This window comes from Cetorhinus maximus, chromosome 1 (assembly GCF_964194155.1).
Source record: "Cetorhinus maximus chromosome 1, sCetMax3.hap1.1, whole genome shotgun sequence".
NCBI classification, from domain to species: Eukaryota; Metazoa; Chordata; class Chondrichthyes; order Lamniformes; family Cetorhinidae; genus Cetorhinus; species Cetorhinus maximus.
Window position 1 is genome coordinate 63,221,589 of NC_135879.1, and position 17,698 is coordinate 63,239,286.

A 17,698-nucleotide genomic window follows, 5' to 3' on the forward strand; every position below is an offset into this window, starting at 1 on the left:
GTTACGTGCCGATCACTGCCTGATGGACTTGTGGTCAAAGGTGTTTCTCTGCATAAATTTTTCCATGAGGGACAGGTGGTACGGCACGGTCCAACCACTTGGAGCGTTCCGCGGTAGCGTGGCCAGACCCATCCTTCGCAACACCGGGCTCAGGTAGAACCTCAGCACATAGTGACACTTGGTGTTTGCATACTGAGGGTCTACGCACCGCTTGATGCAGCCACACACAAAGGTGGCCATCAGTATGAGGGCGATGTTGGGCACGTTTTTTCCCCCTTTATCTAGAGGCTTATACATCGCGTCCCTGTGGACATGATCCATTTTCGACCTCCAGATAAAGCGGAAGATGGCTCGGGTGATCGCCACCACGCAGGAGTGTGGAATGGGCCAGACCTGCGCCACGTACAGCAACAGCGAGAGTGCCTCACACCTGATGACCAGGTTCTTACCTTCAATGGAGAGGGAGCGTCGCTCCCACATGCCCAGTTTCCTTTTCACCATAGACACTCGCTCCTTCCAGTTTCTAACGCGTGCCCTGGTCCCTCCGAACCATATCCTCAGCACCTTCAGGCCGTCAGCCCTGACAGTGAAAGGGACAAAGGATCGGTCAGCCCAGTTCCCGAAGAACATGGCCTTGCTGTTCCCATGATTTACCTTGGCTCCCGAGGCCAGTTCGAACTGGCCGCAGATATCTGCGCACCGACAGCGGATCCGAGCAGAAGACAGCGACATCGTCCATGTACAGGGAGGCTTTGATCTGAGTGCCTCCACTGCCTGGGATCGTCACTCCTCCTATGCCCGGATCCTTCCTGATGGACTCAGCGAAGGGTTCTATGGTGCTGCAGTGTTCTTACCTTTTGGGGCCATGTCTTCCATGCAGCAGTCCTGGGCTGGAAGCACCGAGAGCTGTGTGTGTGGCTGCACTTTAAATATGGTGCCCTTCGTGATGAAGAAATGGTGTGTTTCCCAGGAAAGGATTATTAATGAGGCAGGATTGGGATGATACGACTTGAAAAGCCACCATTACGGCTAGTGGGTAAAAAGTTATTTTTCTTGCCTGCTACGCAACTCTGGGATGATTCTGCCCAATGGGCGGAATTTTCCCAGAATTGCACTAAGTGCCGTAGCGGGCGGGTAAAATGGAATCCTGCCCGCTGATGAAAATGGTGGGTTTTCACGCTGTATCTTCTCGTGCCCGCCTCATTATTTAGTCACTCCCGTGAAACACGCCATTTTCCATGGTGGGCGGGCTCTCATTCGCCCGCTAGACATCACTCCGCTGTTGCATCCCGCTGGATGCCATCTTTAAAAGGCAGCCGCCAGCAAAGTGTGCATTGCCACCAGCTCACCACCGCTGCCTGGGAGTCATGGCCAGCAAGGCAAAAAGACTGCAGGTCCCCGCCTCAACGACGGGTCCCTTGAATGACTGCTGGATGCTGTGGAGGCCCGCCGGGATGTGCTCTACTCCGGATCTGGCTGCAGGATGGACAGCAATGTCACCAACCCGGCTTGGGAGGCGGTGGTCCTCCATTCCACCAGGGTAAGTCACTCTTTTCATCACTTCCAAATCACACACTCACAAACCCATCACACACCCACAGGGCCCTCACTTACTGCCAGTGCAAGGGGCATCACCATTCACTTTCACACAGACCGTCATTGTCCTCATCCCTTCCATGAGACTACTCACCACCCACACAGGCCAGGCATACTTACCATCTGGCCCGGCAGGTGTCCTGATACACTCTCCCCATCTCTATCCATGCTGGACAAACTGGCTCATAACAGGAGGGAAAGGTTGCAGACAGGTGGAGGGATGCCAGAATTCAAAGTTCTGACAGAATTCAAAAACAGAGCCATCCAGCTGGCCGGCGATGACCGGGACCGGTCCTGTGCTGATGGTGAGGTCGGTGCTGCTGTACCAAGTGAGGATCCAGCAGTGCAACATCCATCAGACAACCATGCCTGTGAGTGATGTGTCCTGTTTCACAGGCCACTGCCATGCACTAATTATCCCCCCTTGCTTTCGCAGGCACATCTGCCAAACAGCTAACAGACTCCATGACCCAGGGCCTCCAATCAAGCCCCGAAGAAAGCTCTGAAGAGGAATCTGAAGGCACCCTCCCTGAAGTTCCGTCACAGCGTCACCCAAACTCTCCACCAGTGCAGAGACACACACCTCGGTGGGACCTAGCTTTAGAGTAGCCTCGGGGTCACAATCTGGTGAGCACATCGCACTGTCTGATCTACAGTAGGTGGCATCAGGGACTTCCCAGATCCCCAGCACTCAGGGGATTGCTGGAGGCCAGAACATTGCTGAATCTGAATCAGATGACGAGCCTCTGGACTCGGTTATGTCACAGTTACTGGAGCTGCAAAGGCAAGCTCAGGAACAACAGGAAGGGATGTCCGCTGCGCTCCTCAGATTGCAAGGCATGATGGAGGAGTATGTCCGTCTTCAGGCTGAGGTGATAGTGCTGGCATTGCAACGCACTAAGGTCAACACTGGCAAGATGGCGGTCGCCATGGAGACCTTGGTCCAGGACGTCACTCCTGCACTGCTGTGTAGGCTTAACTCCATTGCTGAAGCCATAGTTGACCTTCAATAGTGTGTACGCGAGAGGGGTGCTAGGCAGCTCGATCTCACTCCAGATACCCCTTCTGCTCACAGTGTCAGCCAGGGCCCTTGGGCACCCATAGGGAGGAGGATCAGCAGGTGCACGCTCCGGGGCCATCCACCCAGGTGACTCTGGGAGTGAACGGCCCAACCAACTCCCCTCTTCCTGTGACTTCCACAGATCCAGCTTCACAGGCTGAGGAGGGTGCCACTGCCACACAGCAGGACCCTGAAAGCAGGCCGGGGCCCTCCAAGCCTCGGCCCTCCAGAGGATGCCCACCAAAGTCATCTCAGACAGGACATCACAGTAAGCAGGCTGCCTCCATCTCTGCTGTAGATGTCTGGGGAGCACCAAGATGTAGCGGCAGGGTTAGGAAAGTTAGGTAAAAGTAGTTGCACAGCCTGGCCACGGGTGTTGATCACTTGTACATGCTTTTCACTTGTCAATAAACTCCTAAGAAGGTCACCCTGCTTGTGGCTCCTTGTTCTGATGAGCAGTGTTCATGTCACTCAGATGTGAAACCTTCCTGCACAAGATAAAGGCAGGTGTCTCAGTTCAGGGCCCCTTCCTTGTGCTCTGTGCAGCCTTCAGACCACAGTGATAGTCCAGCCTCACACTCCCTGGAAACATTACTGATGCCTGCACCTCGGCCGTGCTTGTCATTGCTGCCAGAATGAAGTGGGCAGGCGCCACACAGTTCTCGCATTCTCTCTGTGTGCTCTCAGCACCTTTAAGGTGGGGCTGGCCCCGATCACAGCAGAGTCTGGGACCAGTGATACTGTGCACTAGTTCCTGAAGGGCTGAGGTGCTGAAGGCGGACACAGCATCAGATGCATCTACAGTTTCATGGCTATGTCTCTGAGATGGCCCTGATCATGAAGCGCAAGCGAGCTGCCCTAGGCTAGACAGGAGTCAGCCATTCTCAGAGGCAATGTGAAGATCTATGGAGTGTCCTCACTGCATGTTGTCATCATCCTCCTACCTTCAAGTGACTATTAGGGCCTCCATTGCAACTCCATGACAGGAGCATTATCACAGTCAAACGTTCACAACTGCGATGTGAGGATCTATGGGGTCACCTCACTGCACGTCGTCATCATCCTCCACAAATCTGGCAGCTATGAGGGCCACCCGAGTGCGCCTGCCTCATCTGGCCAGAGCGAGAGCCTTATCCCTATCGTCATCACAACCGAGGACACTCTCACCCTCATCCCCATCCGCACCCTCCTCATCGGAGGAGATGTGTAGCTCCTCCATCTCCTCCTCAGCCAGCTCCTCTCCCCCCTGCAGCGCCAGGTTGTAAAGGGCACAGCAGACGACGACGATGCGTGACACCCTCTGTGGACTGTATTGCAGGGCACCACCAGACCGGTCCAGGTACCGGAACCGCATCTTCAGCATCCTGATGGTCTGCTCCGCCAAGTTGCGAGCTGCTGTATAAGCCTCATTATAACATCGCTCTGCTGCAGTCTGAGGCCGCCGCACAGGTATCATCAGCCACGGCCTCTGTGGGTAGCCCTTGTCCCCGAGGAGCCATCCCTGCAACCTCTCTGGACCCTGGAAGACTGCAGGGATCTGCGAATGACTCAGGATGTGGGCGTCATGCACACACCCTGGAAACCATGCGCATACCTGCAGGATGTGTTCCTGGTGGTCGCATACCAGCTGTACGTTCAGTGAATGGAAGCCCTTGCAGTTGATGAAGTCCACTGAGTGTAGCGATGGAGACCTAAGCACCACATGAGTGCAGTCAATCGCACCCTACACCTGTGGGAATCCCGAAATCAAGGCGAATCCAATGGCCCTTGCATCCTGGCTGTCCCGGTCCTAGGTGAAGTGCACTAAGTTGTCTGCCAAGGAGAAGATGGCATCCGTGACCTCATGAATGCACTTGTGGGTGGTGGATTGTGAAATCCCACAGAGGTCACCTGTGGAGTCCTGAAAGGGGCCATTGTCATAAAAATTAAGTGCCGCGGTCACTTTCACAGCCGCTGGCAGTGGATGCCCTCCATGTCCCCTCAGCGCCAGGTCCTGCAGTAAGTTGCAGACATGAGCCACCAGGTCCCTAGACATGCGCAGTCTTCGGCGAGACTGGTTCTCAGTCATCTGCAGGAATGGCAGGCGGCGTCTATAGACCCTGGGTGCTGCTGAGCGCTGACCAGCCATGGCTCGCTGTTGCTCCTGGGCAGCGTGTGCGGGAGCCCCTGCTGCCCCTTCTTCATGAGGTTGCTGCCCCTGCCTTTGCACAGCTAGACGCCTCAGTCACTCTCTCTTCTCTGTCTTCTACAGTCTCTGTACGCCGTCAGACATACAGCTAGGCCACCAGGATCCATGATCCAGATGTGGTGCTCCTGCAGCATGAAAGAGAGAGAGAGACGTGGTTATCATGGGTGTACTTAGCACCTTTCCTGGCTCTGTGTGACTGCCCCTTAACACTTCCTGGAGAGTGCTGGTCACCCCTCGGATGGCCAGAGATGAGTGCGCTGCATGGCTGCCCTGTCAGTCTGCGACATGGGGGACACTGGTCTAAACCAGGATGCTGAGATTGGAAGGGGCTGTGAGCGCCTCCAGTAGTGACTGCTACATGGCCAGCATTGGCGAGGAGATTGTACAATGTGTGCAGTCCAATTGCTCCGCAGTCCAATAAAGTAGTGGCGGACTCGAAACCAGTGCCGGGGAAGCGGGGGAGGAAGTGGGTGCTAAGGTATGGAGCGCTTGGTGCCTCCGCAATGCTTGCATGGCCGGGCAGGCTAGGAGCCTGACCCCAATCATATCACTGTGGCTGTGCCTGATCTGTCTTAGTTGCAGAGGCATGGTCAGTTTGTACAGGTGTCCCTGATGCATGGCCACTTCCCTCGCCTACCCTGCCCCCCTCCTTGATTGCCTGCGTGCGGAATGCAGCAACAGGGCAGCACTTGACCCCCCCCCCACAGTTCCGTTGAAGGGTCGTGTGGACCTGAAACGTCGACTCTTTTCTTCTCCACCGATGCTGCCAGACCTGCTGAGTTTTTCCAGGTAATTCTGTTTTTGTTACGGTTTATATATTTTTTATTATCAGTTATAATTTAATGGTATTAGTTAGACAAAGGCCACAGCACAATGACCTCCCGGTGGGCTGATAATTATGTTCTTCTACAGTAATCACAATGCCTCACCCAGAAGAATGCCCTGCAGCCGCTCAGTGACAGCCTTGACCCTGGCACTAGGGAAGCAACGTACCACCCTGGAGTCATGTCTACGGCCACAGAAACACCTGTCTGTTCTCCTAACTAACAAACCTCCTATCAGTTTTGCTCTTCTTTTCTTCTTCCTCCTTTCCTGTACTGGCTCGTGGTGCCACAAACTTGACTCTGACTGCACTCCCCTGAGGAACCAAGTACCCAAAACGGAAAAACAATTAACGAGCAGGATGCCAGGAGGCTCCTGCACTACCCGTCTGGTTCTCTTGGACTGCCTGGCGGTCATCAATTCCCCTTCAGCCACCATGCTCCTAACCTGCAATGTGACCACCTCTCTGAATGTGCTATCCACATAGCTGTCAGCCTCGCAGATGTGCCACAGTGACTCCAGCCACTGTGCGAGCTCTGAAACCTAGAGCTCAAGCTTCTGCAGCTGGCAGCACTTTCTGTACATGTGGTTGTCCAGGCCACCAGTAGTGTCCATGACTTCCCACATATTACAAGTCATGCATTCCACATGACCAAGCTGCCCTGCCATGTCTTAACTTTACTTCCCTTACGTTAACTTTGTTTTACTTTGGTTTACTTATATTACTTTACATTTCTGGCCATGACTTCCCCTTATTCCTAGTGTTTCTTACTCAAATCCAAGTAACTACTTCTTTAAAAATGATGCATCTTTCTAATTTATAGCTGTTTAAAGACTCTCTCTAACAGCAGTTTCTTACCAACCAATGAACTTACGGTTTTCCTATGATGTTACTGTTCATTTTTTTTCAAACTCAGCTCCGAAGGTGAGGTTTACACCCAGGTCCATTTCTGCTCAGCTGCTCCTGTTCCCAACTTAGAATAATTCCTACATAAACCGCACCTCTTTTCCCCCGTGTACCGAATTCCCATGTGAGCCTAATTCGCTATTCACTCAGTCTCCATCTCACTTTGCCTATCCCCTCACACGTCCCTAACTGACTGTGTGGTTTGAAAAATCTGTCTCTTTTATAGACCCTCTGATGAGTCAATAGCTGGTTTTAGCTTCCTGCTACAGTAATTAACACCACTTGAACCAACTGCTTTCATGTGATTGACAGAAAACTGCCACTCCAGGCAGTTCTCTACCTAACAAGCTAGCCTAACTTACTTATGTCAGACTTTGATTCTTAATCTATAGTGTAATTTGAAAAGGACTTACCAGAACTTACCATGGGAGCCTAATTCACTACTCACTCGGTCTCCGTCTCACTTTGGTATAGTTGCCTTGCACGCCCCTTACATGTCAAGAGGGCAAATTCAATGAGTATTCTCTCGATGTTCTGCTGTGTGCAGTCAGGCCAAGAAAGAAGACCCTCTTTCCCAGCAATGGGAAAAAGGATCTAGCTGCCAGTACCCACTGATCTATTTGAAAGCACGCCCTCACCTTCACCTTTCTGCACCCACCACTACTACTCATGCTAATCCTGATGCATCCTGGTAACATCTTAGTTCCCAGATTCTCAGCACACGTCCTCAAATGGCACTATCCACACATTCCTCAAATGCATGCCAGTGCAACGCCCAATGACTAATCTGCCTGATTGTCGCCGTCACCAAATGCACTGCATCAACTGGACACAAACATGCTTTACAGCCAATCAAAGGTGTGTTGTGTCACCCTTGTGGAAGAAGAGGACATAGAATCCCAGAGAGATGTTGAGCATCGGAGGTGGAACACAACAGTTCATGGAGTTTTATGCAGCAGAAGAGAAGGCTTTGAAATTAGAGGCATATCAGCCAACCTGTGTAAAAGAGATTGTATTGGAGCAGTGTGGTAGCATTAATGTCACAGACCCACATCTACAAGACAAAATCATCTTGAGTTGATTTCAGCAGTTTACCAAATATGATCACATTAATCATGCATATTTCAACATTTGTAAAGCTCCATTTCTAAATTATATCTGTCGATTCTCTCCTCCCCAGGATGATGAGGACGCCTCAGAGGATTTAATTCCTATTGAGGACACACTGCCACCGGACATCTATGTCTCAAGCACCAGTGTAAACGCGAGCATATTAGTAGGGTCTGTTAGACAGTTAGATAGGACATGAGCTGGTGATTTTCATAGTACAAGTGAGCACAAGCAGAGAACAGCAGGGAAAGTTGTGGAGAGTCCACGTCCAAGAGTGCATCCTGCTCCAAGCTCTGCTCAACTGGACAGAGGTGGGGGTGGGGGGGAGTCCATCAAGGAAAAGGAGAATGCTAAAGGTCAACAGCAACTGTGCAAGGTACTGGCAGTTCTGCGAGGGGCACTTTCCACAATGGCACAGAGGATGGAGGAGTCCAACAAGAACATTTATATAATGATGTTGCAGAGCTTCTCAATCATTCAATGTTCCATTGAGGTTCTGGCTGCCGCTATGAATGTTGAATCATGGTGTGCTAATGAGTCCCTCAGGCCCAGATGGTGGCCTTGCAAGCCCTAAATGCTGACATGTCTAATTTTTTACATTACATTAAATTTATTAATTCACTTTTCTGTGCTCTCCATTCTTGAATAGCAAGTGTCAATTGTGATTTCCATATGACTGGTGCTGAGTGTGGAGAGATGGAAGTGGTACCATATCAGATAGAAGTAGACTAAGAAGGACTATGACAGGTTTAGAATGTGCGTATGTAAATGCACAAAGTAATGAGTAAGACTGGTGAGCTACAAGCACAAACAGACTTTTGGGAGTATGACGTAGTAACAATAACAGAAACATGATTTAAAAATGATTGGGCACTTAATATTCAAGGATACAGTGTTCAGAAAAGATAGGGAAGGAAAAAAGGGAAGTGGAATAGCAGTAATGATTAGGAAAACATTGTAGTGTTGGAAAAAGAGGATGTTCTTGAGGGGGCAGGGACATATGGTTAGAGTTGAGAAGCATGAAAGATATGATCATGTGTTATAACCACTAAACTTTATAAGACAATTATGTTTTAGACTGTCTCTTTCAATTTAAAGCAAGTTAGAATGCCCTGGGATGGGACGGTGGTGTGGAATTGTGCTGATATCTGCCTGGCGATAAGCCCATGTGACATGTTGCTATGGGGACATGGAAGCCCAGGTCAAAACTTATTCAAAATCAGGTGTAAGCTTAACACCTGGAGGCAAAGGAAAAGTCAGCTGGCCTTACTGCTGCAAACGCACAGACTCTTGCAGTTAGTCAGACTGAAGAATTTTGGAGAAATAGGCCCACAATAGATAACAAGCAGAAGAAAATGATTGCTTTTGGGTTAACCACCAAGGAAAGCACTAGTGAGGATGGAATCCCTGTTTGAGGAAACAAGGATTGTGAAAAGTTAGAGACCATGGAATCATCAGAGGGAACCTTACAATGGTGAGTCCATTCAAATATGCTCAAAGAGTTGAGTTAAGGGGACTTTGTTTGAAAGGACACTGGAAGATTCACTCGGGCAAAGCAGGGAAAAGGGATCTTGTTAAAGCTGGGAGGAGCTTTGGGACTTTAATCACAAGACTACATGTTTATGGAAAGTGCAGTATAATGTATAAATGCAATGTGGGTTTTTTTGTTGTGTTAAGATCTTAATGGGGAGATTCTTCTCCAATACTTTAGTGTATTAGTCGCCTACTAAGTAATGTTTAGTCAATGTTGATTTTTGTTGGTTTGTTACAGTATAAGTCTTAAGATGTGAAATCTTATTGTGTGATCCTTTTTGTAGGTCACTGGGAAATTCATATCTGCTTTTGAAAGTTAATGGTCTCTATGGTGATCATGAAGCATGCTACTAGGGATATTCTATAGGCTGCCAAATAGTGTGAGAGATAGAGGAGCAAATCTGCAAGGAAATCACAGAGATGTGCAAGAATCATAGTGCAGAGATATTGGGGGACTTTAATTACCCAAATATTGATTGGGATATTGTAAGAGCAAGGGGTAATGTGTTCAGGAAAACTTCCTTCACTGGTATGTTTTTGGTCCAATTAGGAAGGAGGCATTGCTGCATCTGATGCTGGGGATTGACATAAGCTAGGTGGAACTAGTGTCTGTGGGGAATACTTAGGTAAGAGTGATTATTGTATCATCTTTAGAGTATTAATATAGAAGAGCAAGGAACAATCTAAAGCAGAATTTCTAAATTTGAAGAGAGCGACCTTCAGTGGGATGAGAGGGGATCTAGCTAGGATGAAATGGAAGCAATGATTGTCAGGTAAAACGGTAACGGGCCAATCATGATCTTCAAGGGAGAAATGTTTCAGGTACAGACCAGGCGCATTCCAACTAGGGAACTGAAGCCAGGACTCCTTGGATGATGATGGGGATGTAGAATAGGATGAAACAAAAGAAGAGGATCAGGTGCATGTCAGGTGAATTCTTCAAATGAGAACCAGACCAGATACAATGAGTGGGATTTTCCGGTCCCATCAGCGATGGGTGTCATGGCAGGCGGGACAGAAAAATGTGGAGAACAGCCAAAAGTCAGTTTCCCGCTGGCATAAAAATGGTTTCGAATTTTCAGCTCCTGACTTTGATAGTGTTCCGAGTAGCCTGCTGCGCCATGTCAGGAACCGCATTTGCACTGGTTTGAATATCACGAATATATTAAGCTCACCAGAATCATGACCCCACTCCAGAGCAAATGACCACACCGGAGGCTAATTAGACGGTCTGGTTCACGACTGGATAAGTGACGTGCACCTGGCAAGCAGCACTTCACTTGTGACCTTGAAGTATCTTCACCTACCTTTCATTGTGTTGTGTTCATGGCTGCTCCAACTCTGTGCCAAGGTTGCGCAGGCAAGACCAGCAGGAACTCAAGGTGGGGTAAGAGCCAAGGCTTACCATGCAAGACCAGTGGGAAGGCAGGAAGATTGGTGGAAAGTGCTGGAGGACAAAGGCTTGAATGGGGCTGAGGTGCTGAGACAAGACAGAGGCAAGGAAAGGGGTTGGAGGGCAAAGGCTTGTCTGGGGGTGGGGAATGACTGGGGAAGAGAGCACAGGGACACACGACTGGAAGGGGCGGTGGTGGGGAAAGTAGTCAGGTCCAGAAAGCATAGACATTCCTGGACAATAGAGCCACAGGTAGTTGGGGCCACAAAGGGTATTCAGGGCCAAAAATTAGTCAGTCCTATGGAGCTGCACCACAATTTAGAGGGCTGTGCTTGGCACGCCTGTCCTGGGAGGGGGAGGGCCTGTCCGTCCTGTGTCAGTTGTGCCCAGCATGATGGGCAGGGCAAGGTCAGTCCCTCACGCGCATCAGTCCTGGGTGTTGATGGCTTGATACTGGGCTGCAAATGACAAAGTCACAGTCAGGAGAGAAACCTGCAGCCTGTAAATGAGGAACAGGTAATGTGGAGGGGGGGCACTCAATGGTCTCATGGGGAGGAATCTGTAAGTCACAGTACAATGGGCCTCAAAATGGGGAAGGGTCAGATCTACATGGGGCATCGGGACATCAACATCAAACAGTTTAGGGGGGAGGGCAGGGATATCAACCACTATAACGATGGGATCAGGGATTAGAGGGGGAGGAAGGAGGGTGATCGGAGGGAGGGAAACCTGAACATGATGCTCCTCCAGCATGATGGGAGGGATTTCGATGGTCACCGGAGGGGGGTGGTGGTGGTGGGGGGCTCAAAGCTGGTCTGGTAGTAAAATCTCAGCACCAATATTTTCCAAGCTGATCCAATGATGCAGCTGAAAACCAAATTAGGAAAAAACTTGCCAGGAGACAACTCTCAGGGCTTGTGTGAGGAGTCGACTACTGCACTTGTGGGCCGATTGAAGGGGGACCAACTAAATTCCACTCAACCAAATGGAGAGGAAGACACAGCTGAGACGTGTTAGAAACAGTCAAATGTCAATTTAGGGAATGTGGCGCCTTAGCTCATTTTGCACTTTCTTGTGAGAGTATAAAACTGATTGGGGCCCTTGTAGGATTGGCTTCCAAAGACCCTTTGTCCCTCTTGTGGGAAATCCCGAGTGTCAGAAGGAACCAACTGAAAATGGGCCACAGGCCAAAATGCATATGCCTAATAGCCCCAATACCTCTAAACTTTGCAGATGGCAGTTTAAGATTTTGAAAGCCCCTCCCTCACAATACTCTCTTAACATGAGTGCAAGTTGAGGCTATTGTGCCATCCTAAGGATACAATCTGACAGTGCCCTGACTGAGGCTTCCCTTGCCCAGCAGAACTCAGCCAGATCCAAGCATCTGTGTCAAAGCCCTATCATGCCTGTGTTGTTTGGGGAAGCAGGATGGTTGAGGGGGTGGTTGGGATGGTAGGTGCCCTACCGGTGATCGAGAAGCCTGTAATAGTGTTCCAAGGAACTAATGGGGGGTGTAATGTCTGGGATGATTCCCTAGTTAGTGACAGGAAGGTGACTATTGCAGGCTTCTGTTCATTCATGTTCCTGTTCAATGTTTCTGCAGAGATGAGCATGAGTGCCTCATGGGTGAAGCAGGCAACGTTGTGTTCATTCTGGCAATCAGGCAACTAAGAAGAAGGAGAAGAAGGGCCCATCACTGTCAAGCTGGCCTAAGGGAAGAGCCACATCCTGAGGAACAAGGGCCAGTGGGGACCCCCCAAGACCCAGAAGCTGAGGCTGACAGAGCCGCTGAGCGGAGGCATCTGGCAAGACCAAGGGTGAACAGAAGATGCCTCTCATACCTCCAGATGAGCGAGAGACATTGCCGTAGATGTCTTTGCATGTCTAGAGATGTGGTGGCTCACATCTGCCATATTCTCCAGGGAGGAGTTGATGCCGCAAGGACTTGGCAGCCATCCATTGCGAGTGGCTCTAAAGGTGACCGTCGTTCTGAACTTCTTCACCAGTGGCTCATTGGCCATAAAGTGCCTCAGAAATTCTGCATCACAGTCATTGACTGAGCAGACCATTGGCGTCTTGAAGATGCATTTTCGATGCCTGGACAGGCCAGGCGGCACTCTCCAGTACTCTCCCCAGAGGGTCTCACGCATCATCGTGGTTTGCTGCACTCTACACAACCTGGTGCTCCAAACAGGGGATGTCTTGCTGGAACAAGAGATGGAGGAGCTGCACATCTCCTCCGATGATAAGGATGTCGAGAGGGCTGAGCTCGATGAGGGTGAGGGAGCTGAGGCTCCAGAGGAAGAGGACATAGCACAGGCCAGACGAGGCAGGCGTGCATGTGAAATGCTAAGATCCACCAGGTTCCAGGAGGATGATGACGACTAGCTGAAACAAGCCTCTTTAATTAGTGTCCTCCATGCTGGATCCACCTTACCACCTTGGTTGTGATCCTAATCACGTCAAGTCAGCACATCCATCTCTGAATGAGGAGTGACGATCTTGTGTCATGATGTCATCATCCTTGGAAGGTATGGCAGCCTCGGGGGCATGTGTCATTTCTGTAATGGGGTGATTAATGCTACAGGGCGTTTTGTGAGCAGAGCTGAGATGCTGCGGCCTCTTCAAACATCTTACCAGCATTCCACTGCCTACAGTAGCCTTCAAGGGGCAGCCAACAGCACTGCAATCCTCAGTGCTCTTGTGGCAGTACGCCTGCAGTCTGGCAAGGTGCCTCAAGGAGGACAATCATCATTCAGTGGTGAGCCTTCAGCTTTCATGTGTGAGGTTGATTCTGAATCCACACTGCGGTTTGTCTGCATAGGCAATCGTTCAGGTGGGACAAGTGTTCAGGCCTCATCATCATACTCAGTCCCCAGCACTAGATCTATCTTCAGGACACAGTCATCTGTAACTCTCAGTAATGGATGTGAGGCTGCACTTCAGCTCACCATTCAGTGCCAATGAATCCTTCAGGAACAGCAAAGTCTAATGTCTGTCAAGCACCATGACCATGCCTCCGTTTGGAGTCTCCCAGTGTCCCATGCTGCCTAGCCGTGGCATGTGTGGACACAAAGGAAAATGCTGACATTCCATCTGGGCTTGAAGGACCCCAATCATTGGTAATAAAGAGCATACATCAGATATCTTGGAGACTCGCTCTGATTCCATTTGAGACCTCCACATTTTCATTCCAAAAGTTTGACAAATGCACACGGAAACCAGGCACACCGATGCGATGGTAAGGCACACATTACCATGTCGATTGACCATCTCAGAGCTGGCAGAGGGTTAATGTGACAAGACACTAGCCAGACCTTCTGGCCCAGTGCTGCATCCTCCTGTGTCCAAGTCAGGGACCTGGGGCCTCTGCACACAATCCTAAGTTGCACAGTTTTAACCATCTAGCAGGAATCGCAAGGCTTACTATTTGTCACCGAGGTTCATAGCTCTAAATCATGGAGGTGGGAAGGTGGGGACTAATGTTGGGGTGATGTTCAGATGTAAACATGGACATGAGATAAGGCTGCAGGCAGACAGGAGTGCGTAAGAGCTCTGAGTTTGGATTCATATGTAAAACATATACAAGGCTGATGGAAAGTACATGGAGGCCAATGAAAGATGCACCAGCTCCATGCGCGTCACCATTCAATCCTCTAAGATCCACATTGAGCACTGTTCACTGCAGAAGCATCGGGGACTAAAGCAGCCTCCGGGTTCTTAACTCAAGAGGCAACACCTGTCAGAGGTCAACTGCAACTTTCTTAGAGAAAGACACTTCACTCATGTTGATACTGTGCAGAGACCAGTCAGGCACTGTAATGAGACAGTTCTAGACCCCACAGAGTGGAGGCAGAGAGTGGAACATCTGGGAGGAGTGGTGGCATCTGTGACACTTGACTGACCATGGAGTATATCATCAGATAGATGAGGCATACACAACATGAGAAGTGGAATGAGTCAAAATCTATTTACATTTGTGCACAGTATATACAGATCGTGGATCGCTGTGCTAGCTTTGTGCTCCTAGTATCTCTTAATTTTCCATACCCTGCATCCCCGACATCCACAGCAGAGGTGGAGGTAGCCTACTGACTGCTATGACCTGTTGTCTGTGATGACTTTGGCTGGCGTCCTCTGGAGGGCCCCAGCCTGATTTGGGTCTCCTGCTGTGGGGCGAGTGCACCTTCCTCGGCCCGTGGAGCTGCAGCTGATGGGGTCACAGGCAGAGGGGATTGGGACCGGCTGGGTGGATCACCTGGGTGGATGGCCCCGGGGTGTCCAGCTGATGATCCTCCTCCCTATGGGAGCTCCAGGGCCCCTGCTTGATTCCTTAACGAGAAGGGGCACCTGGAGTGTGGTCAAATTGCCCTGTTCCCCTCTCGCCTAGATCTTACATTTAAAAAGCAAGCCAGCAAGTTACCACTGTACCCACTTGACAGTGAAATTCCAAAAGCTTGTCTCCAACTTGAGTTACTAGACACAGCAGACTTATGCATAAATGGCTGGAGGCTTCCTGAAGGCTGCTTCACATACTCCTGTTAGATATTACACGGTCCTCCAACATAGCCTCCCCATGCCCACGCAGAAGATGCAACACCTGCCCCTTCACTTCCTCTCTCCTCACCGTCCAAGGGCCCAAACATTCCTTTCAAGTGAAGCAGCATTTCACTTGCATTTCCCCTAACTTAGTCTACTGCATTCGTTGCTCCCACTGCGGTCTCCTCTACATTGGAGAGACCAAATGCAAACTGGGCGACCGCTTTGCAGAACACCTGCGGTCTGTCCGCAAGAAAGACCCAAACCTCCCTGTCGCTTGCCATTTTAACACTCCACCCTGCTCTTTTGCCCACATGTCTGTCCTTGGCTTGCTGCATTGTTCCAGTGAAGCCCAACGCAAACTGGAGGAACAGCACCTCATCTTCCGACTAGGCACTTTACAGCCTTCCGGACTGAATATTGAATTCAACAACTTTAGATCTTAAACTCCCTCCTCCATCCCCACCCCCTTTCCGTTTCTTCCCCCTCCCTTTTGTTTTTTCCAACAATTTATATAGATTTTTCTTTTCCCACCTATTTTCATTATTTTTAAATCTATACTTTTAATGCCCTGTCAGTCTTTTCACCCCACCCCCACTAGAGCTGTACCTTGAGTATCCTGCCATCCATTCTTAATTAGCACATACGTTTAGAAAATATCACCATCTTCAACACCTCTTTGTTCCTTTGTCTGTGACATCTTTTGATTACCTGCTCCTATCACTGCTTGCTTGTCCCTACAACCACCACCCCCCCAACTTCTCTCCCCCCACCCCCCACCTTAAACCAGCTTATATTTCACCCCTCTCCTAATATTACTCAGTTCTGTTGAAGGGTCATGAGGACTCAAAACATCAACTCTTTTCTTCTCCGCCGATGCTGCCAGACCTGATGAGTTTTTCCAGGTAATTCTGTTTTTGTTTTATTATTATTATGGCCTTTCATTCTCCTTTATATATGTTTCTCTCTCTTTAATCTGTAAATTCCATTGTTCCATATGTCTTTGGAAATGTACTTTTCCCATAACATAAAAACTTTCACTTTGCTAACATTGTCAGTAACCTTTTGGAAAAATAAACACACAGCTTGGCCTTGCTTATCTGGCTAATTGTAAACATCCTAACATCCCTTTGAAATCCAAACAACACATTCACCTTTCTAAAAATGCAAATTTCCTCCACACCTGATATGCTAAGACTGTATTCATGTTTACTCATTCGCATTTCAAGTGCACCTCTACACCTAACTTCTTTTGATAATTTCAAGCTTGCAGTCTCCCTGACTCCAAATGTAATTAAATCACACAGACAGAACCATCTACACCCACACACATAAATCTACTTGACAATAAACCATAATAATTTAATGAAAATTATTATACTTTCATAACACCTCCTTCCTTATGGAAAAATTAACTGTCATAATTTTAAAAGACGGCTTCATTTTCTCAACTCATCTTACATCAATTACTATACTTATCTATGTACACAAACCATTACACTACCAGGTGCAAGTATTAACATAACAATATATAAAAATCCTTTGTATCAACAGAGGTCATTTCAGTCCAGTGTCCAGGTTTTAAATGTCCAATTTCCTTTCAGCTTTAAACTCTTGACAATGCGTATACAATTAGATTTTCTCATCCAACCCCATGTATAATCTGTAAATTAAATGGTTGCAGTAATAAACTCCATCTGCACGGCCTTGCACTTTGGTCTCAAAATTTGTGCAGAAATTTTAAAGGATTGTGTTCTGTATAAACAATTGTTTTTGATGAATTAATTGCAACATAAACCTTGAAATGCTGCAACACTGACACCAGACCAAGAGTCTCCTTTTCAATGGTTGATTATCTTCTCTGTTGTACACTCAGCTTTCGTGTAAAATACTCTATTGGTTTCTCAATTTCAGTTTCATTTTCTTGCAACAGTACAGCATCAATGCCTATATCACTTGCATCAACTGCCAACTTAAATTGCTTGGCGTAATTAAGGACTGCCAAAACTGGTGTCATAGCCAATGCTGTTTTTAAACTGTCAAATGCCTTCTGACACATTTGCGTCCATTGAAGCTTCTTGTTCTTTTTTATTTGTTCAGTCAAAGGAGCAACCACACTGCTAAAATTTGGTGCAAACGTCCGGTAAAACCCACTCATGCCCAGAAATCTCAAAACTTCTCATTTTGTTGTAGGCACAGGGAAATTCATGATGGCTTTTACCTTCACATTTCTCAGATCCACCTTACCTTGTCCAATGATATGGCCTGGATACATGACTTTCACTTTTGCAAACTCACTCTTAGCCAAATTCACCACCAAATTAGCTTCTTACAGTTGATTACACAGTTCTTTCAGATGTTGTAAATGTTCCTCCCACATTTGACTGAAAACTATCTAGTCATCAATATAAACAGCACAATTGCTCAGCCCTGCAATTACTTTATTTGTCAGACTTTGAAATGTTGCTGGTGCATTTTTCATACCAAATGGCATGTCTTTAAACTGATATAGTCCAACTGGCATCACAAAAGCCGATATCTCCTTTGCTC

General features: G+C 48.6%; 1 protein-coding gene across 1 annotated transcript in view; it reads left to right on the forward strand.

The window, feature by feature from the left end:
- The window catches only part of fhip1aa (FHF complex subunit HOOK interacting protein 1Aa), a 250,298-nt gene that overhangs the window by 23,218 nt on the left and 209,382 nt on the right, over positions 1–17,698 (forward strand). The gene's annotated exons all lie outside the window — the stretch shown is intronic.